The 6000-nt window shown below is 40.5% G+C and overlaps 1 protein-coding gene across 1 annotated transcript in view; it reads left to right on the forward strand.

Moving 5' to 3' along the window:
* SLC2A13 (solute carrier family 2 member 13) overlaps positions 1-6000 on the forward strand; it is a gene marked incomplete at its 5' end in the record, with an annotated part of 284652 nt that overhangs the window by 37278 nt on the left and 241374 nt on the right.

The following is a 6000-nucleotide window of genomic DNA, read 5'->3' on the forward strand; positions in this document are numbered from 1 at the left end:
ACTTGGCTGTGTTCCTCACCAAACATTTAAAATTTCATTATAGAGTTCCATGATTACCATGTATTATTAGAGAACACTGCAGGAAAGTATGTTGTGTATCATTGCAGATCTTTAAAAAAAATGTGCCTTTTTCCCCTTCATTTTTACTTGGTAGTGATTTTACTACTTATATGGATTTTTAAAAATATATATTTTATTGATTCTTTACAGAGAGGAAGGGAGAGGGATAGAGAGTTAGAAATATCGATGAGAGAGAAACATCGATCAGCTGCCTCCTGCACACTCCCCACTGGGTATGTGCCCGCAACCAAGGTACATGCCCTTGACCAGAATTGAACCTGGTACCCCTGAGTCCGCAGGCCGACTCTCTATCCATTGAGCCAAACCGGTTGGGGCTTATATGGATTTTTAAATGTAGGCAGCATAGGGATATATGCTGTAGATGGAAAGATAATAGAAAAGGTTGGTAAAGATAATGATCTGTTGGTAGGTGGCTTATATGAGTCTCACCCCTTTACAACACTCAGGATCATTTTGTCTACTTTTTAGAGACACAGGAAATCATTAATAGAGATCTCTGGTTATCAAGATGGACATTGTGTTGCTCTGATTCTCTGCCTCTTTGAACATTAAAAAAATAAGTGGAAAACTTTTAAAAAATTATTCAAGCAGAACGTTCTAACCAAGTAAAATATGTAGCCATTGTTACCAAATGCTGGAAAAGAAAAAGACCAGTGCATGCTTTGAAGTGGTTATCAGACCAACCAAGAGATTCTGTGTAGTTCCAGAAGTGTGTTACTTAGAAACGGCAAAAGAGAGGAGCCCTGGGGAGAATGGTTGCAAGAACACTCAGTGGCTCTCTTATTCAGCTAGATTTCTGTAGTCCGCACTCAGTGAGGGGCAGATTCTCTGAGTGGTTTATATGGAAACTTCCCTGTCCTTAAAGTTTTCGTTGTTAATCTTGGGATTGGCTTAGAGGTTATTTCAAAAACTAGAGGCCTGGTGCATGAAATTTGTGTGCGGGTATGGTTTCTAGGCCTGGCCGGCAGTCAGGGCCAATTGGGGCCTTTCTTCCCCTGGCTGCTGGCCGGGGCCTTCCTTTGTTCAGCGCCACCCCCTGGTGGTCAGCAAACGTCATAGTGAGCAGTTGAACTCCCGGTCGGTTGAACTCCGGAGGGGACAATTTGCATATTAGCCCTTTATTATATAGAATAGTAAATGAGTTGTTTATTTTCTGATACATACCCATGGCAATAGGATTTTCTAATGCTGTTTGGTTATGAAGTTGTGTAGCTTGGCAGGATATAAAATACTTGGATCATAATATTTTTCCCCTAATCTGCAGTTGTTGCTCTATGGCATTTCATATTGCCTGGTTATTATTACATTATAAGTAAGCTGGGTTTTTCTTTCTGCCCTATCCATAAAAAATCACCCACAAAAAAACATCATTTTTGTTAACTGTGCAAATCAGGAAAATTCCCAGCATATGTCTAGCTGTTACTACCTATCCCATGAGCTCATTTATTGCTTTTGTCATGGTTTCTTTTCCAACAATATATTTTATCATTTTAATTTTCTTTGCTTCTGAAATTGATGTTCCACACGTTCTCAAACTTTATCCAGCTTTTTGTTGTTTTTTATGCCTCCAATATGGTATTTCTCTAATTACTTACATATTCTGCTATTACATTTTTAGTGATCTTGCAATCCTTTCTTACCCTACCCATTTCCCAGTTCAGTTTCATTCTGTCTTCTTTTTATTTCAGCCAATTCCTTCCTGTGGCTCTCTGTTCCTGCTTTTAAGGCAGGATTAGACCTTATATGGAACAGCTTAAAATTTTTTGGGTGGGTGTGTGTGTGTGTTCATGTATTATTTTGCTATGTTAATATTTCCTTTAATAGTTTCTTCTATTTTAATTCTGAACCCTTTATATCTATTGCATGAAAATTTCTACAACCACATTTTAGCCCTGGGCTTATTTTATTATAAAATATACACATTTCTTGTATATTTTATCTATACCTATTCAATTATAATCTGTATTCAGATGATTCACAGCCTTTTAGCTCCTATTTAGGTCTATGTTGTTTGTTGTCCTTAAACATTTACCTCTAGATTAGATGTCACATAGAGCTAAATATGACAGAGTACCCTTATGTGCCTATTTGCTAAATTCACTGCCTTGAGACAAATGCATTGATTTCTTATTATACGTTCTGCATTCCATTTGTCAGGTTTAAAACATACTGCTTCTACTATTGAGGCATTTCATACAGCTATTTTTTCTGTATTACCTCTAAATGCTGTTTAAAGAGTTCTCTTACATATCTGTTAATATCTTCACTTGCTATCTCTCCCCATCAAGAAATTATTTCCTGCCTTTTCCTTTCTTCTTCATCTCTCTGTTCTAGGACCACTTCTCTTCATTTGAATACTGGAATATTATATTGCTACTTAAAATGATCTGGTATTACAAGGGTGCCAGACCTACAAGTGTGCAGGTTGTTGTACATGGCTACGTAGGGATATGTCTAGTTTGGCCACTTTCCTTGATCTGCAGAGCCTGTTGTACCTAAATTATTATGTAATCAGCTTAATACCTTGTATCTTATACTCACTGGGCATCCGTATTTATGGTTCCTGCCTAGTTTATGGAAGAAGTTTGAGACCCCTTTTCGGAAAAGACTGTTTAAAGAGAAGGTAAATATTCACAATATAGTAAGTTAAAGTTACAAGCTTATGGAAAAACTATTGCAAGTTATAACCAAATTTTAATAGTGGTTGTATATGGGTAGTGTGATTTTTAATTACCTTATTTCTTAACTGTAGTTTCCAAAATTTCCTTAATGAGTAATGTTTTTAGTATAAAAACCAGTCAACTAACAATAATTTAAAAGGATACAGTTTTGTGTATGTATCCCATTTTTCTTCTATTCAACAAGATCTGTGCTTGACACTTAGGGAAGTTGTATTTCAGAAGATGTGAGAGATATGATCAAGAATGAGCTTGTGGTCCTGCTAGGAGAACAATGAGATAGTCTCTACTGAGAAGTTATTAGTAAAAAAGGACATGAGCTGCCCTGAATTGAAGTTCTGATGATGTGTTCATAATGCTCTGTTAAGAGATTTTAAACACCATAGAATGTTACCTCTGCTAGTTATTCCCATGGGTATACCCTGGGTCTTCTGTTGTAGGCATTTTGTGTTGTACATATTTTCATCACTTTGGGACTTATTGCTCTTTGAAGCTGTTAGGCAGTATTTTTGTGTGTGCCTTAGACCTTACGGTTAGAAAAAAACAAAACTGAATTTTAGAGTATTAACAACCTGGTAACTGTAGGTACTTGACATTAGCAGACATCCCCATCCTGGGCAGGACAGCAAAGCCAAAACAAATGCAGTGAGGGGATACTGTTTGTTTAAGCAGATTCTCTCTTTATTATAACCCTTCCTTTAGAGTTCATAGAGTAATAATTTACCAAATGAATGAGGACATCATAATCTTTCTTGTTCAAGCAGCATTATTATAAAAAGGTAGCTTCATGTGCTTCTGAGAAGCTAATTAGTTGCTATCTGGCTTATCCTGCTGAGATGCTGCTGTGATTCATGGTCTTTACCCTTCACAGAATTTTCTAATGTTGTTTGGTTATGAAATTATTTATATTTGTGACTCAGGGCTTTAAAAGGGCTTCCAGCAGCTTTTGTAAGCCAACTTCTGCACTCAGAAGTGTTTTGTGCTGTTTATGGTGAATCAGCTTGGCAGTATGAAAGTGCGTGAATCCAGTTTCACTGCGTTGTCTGAGGTGCAATTTTCTGGTAAAACTCCTTGCAAACATGATAATGAGTTTTCCTTATGTAGACCTTTTGATTCTGTAAGAAACAAACTTTTCTTATATACAGTTTTAAACAGTATTCAGAAACAGTACCAACACAGTGTTTTTTTGTGGTTCTGTTTATTCTAATATGCCTTTAACAGGAACTTGGACCACTACTTTCCTTATGTTAATTTCAATTTTTTTGGCATTTTTTTTATTTTTAAAAATTTATCTTGATCGTTGCAAGTTATACAATGCATTTTTTAAAAATGGAAAAAAAAAATAAAACCCATTGACCCCTTCTAGCCTGCCCCCTCCCCTCATCATAGGCCTGCATCACACTATTCATGAGTTTAGTACAATGATTAAGAATTTGTCCTTGCCCAGCCAGTATGTCTCAGAGGTTGAGCGCAGACCTATGAACCAGGAGGTCACAATTTGATTTCCCAGGTTGTGGGCCCAGGTTGTGGGCTCAACCCCCAGGGTGGGCCATGCAGGAGGCAGCCGATCAGTGATTCTTTCTCATCATTGATGTTTCTATCTCTCTCCTTCTCCCTTCTTCTCTGAAATCAATAAAATTTTTTTTAAAAAAGAATTTGTTCTTTATCAGACATTTATTTTATTTGATTAGTGATTGTTGGTGTGTGTGTGTTTCTACCCTTCTAGGTTCTTTTACCCAGAAAGTAATTCATCATAAGATGACTAACAAGAGGAAATAACCAAATTTAATTACATACATACCATGTAGGGGAACCCCACATACATGAGAGAGTCAAACACCACACATACAAGAGAGGTTCAGATACATAAAGTTAAAATGAAGTATATATGACATTCTGAGCTAAGGATGAGGTAAAATGCCTTGGGCTTCAGAGGGGAGGAAGGTCATTTGAAAGATAAGAGCAGATGTTCAGTACTGTGCCCTATTAAGTCATAGAAAGTTGTTTCTGGTTATATCTCACTAGAGGCCCGGTGCACGAAATTCGTGCACGGAGAGGGGTTCCTCAGCCCGGCCTGCACCCTCTCCAATCTGGTATCCCTCGGGAAATGTCCGACTTTCAGTTTAAGCTCAATCTCTGTGGGATCGGGCCTAAACCGGCAGTTGGACATCCCTCTTGCAATCCAGGATGACTGGCTCCTAACCATTCGCCTGCCTGATCACCCCAACCCCTCTGCCTGCCAGCCTGATTGCCCCTATCTTGCCCTCTGCTTGCCTGATCGCCCCTAACCTCTCTGCCTGCCTGATCGCCCCTAACTGCTCTCCCCAGCTGGCCTGATCTCGCCCCTAACAGCTCTCCCCTGCCGGCCTACTTGCCCCTAACAGCTCTCCCCTGCTGGCCTACTTGCCTCTAACTGCCCTCCCCTGCCAGCCTGATCTTGCCCCCAACTGCCCTCTTCTGCCGGCCTGATCTCGCCCCCAATTGCCCTTCCTTACAGGCCTGATCTTGTGCCCAACTGCTCTCCCCTGCCAGCCTGATTGCCCCTAATGGCCTCTGCCCTGGCCCCCACCACCATGGCTTTGTACAGAAGAAAGTCGGACGTCTGGAAGAGGGCTGGTTGACCCAGTCTAATAAGCATATTAACCTTTTATTAGTATAGATAGATTAATAGGATAGGATTGCTTAAATGGGGGGAAAAGCCTTTTTCAGCAAGAGGAGATGCTGTTGGCAGACAAAAACACATAATCCCTATATCTGGACTGATAGCCATATGCACTATACTGCCAAACCGGTCATTAAAAAATTAAACTGCAAAAATAAAAATAAAAATAAAATTGAACCGCTTTCGTACACCTCACACCAAACAGCTGTGGCCCTTAGAACCCCTCCTCAGGTTCCCAGATTAGGTTCTGAATGGTCGGTTTCTATGCCAGTCAACGTCAAAAGCTCCGCCTCCTAGGCAACCACTGGCTCCTGGCACTTCACCCAGACTTTGTTCTGATTGGTCGGTTTCTATGCCAGTCAGTGTCTCCGTGCCTATCTCCAGGCCTCTACCCAGCCTAATCTGCAGCCACCACAGCAGCTGCTGATCAGGCCCTGCCTCTCTCTCCAGGCCTGATTCGCAGCTTCCGTGGCAGCAGCGAGGTCATTAGGCCTCCAGCCTGGCCCTGGGCCGGAGGGTGCCCCGCCCACCCCCACCCCCTGCCCTGCCTGCCCACTGGCAACCAGCCTTGCTGTGATA

The sequence above is a fragment of the Myotis lucifugus genome, unplaced genomic scaffold (genome assembly GCF_000147115.1).
Source record: "Myotis lucifugus unplaced genomic scaffold, Myoluc2.0 scaffold_30, whole genome shotgun sequence".
Classification (NCBI taxonomy): domain Eukaryota; kingdom Metazoa; phylum Chordata; class Mammalia; order Chiroptera; family Vespertilionidae; genus Myotis; species Myotis lucifugus.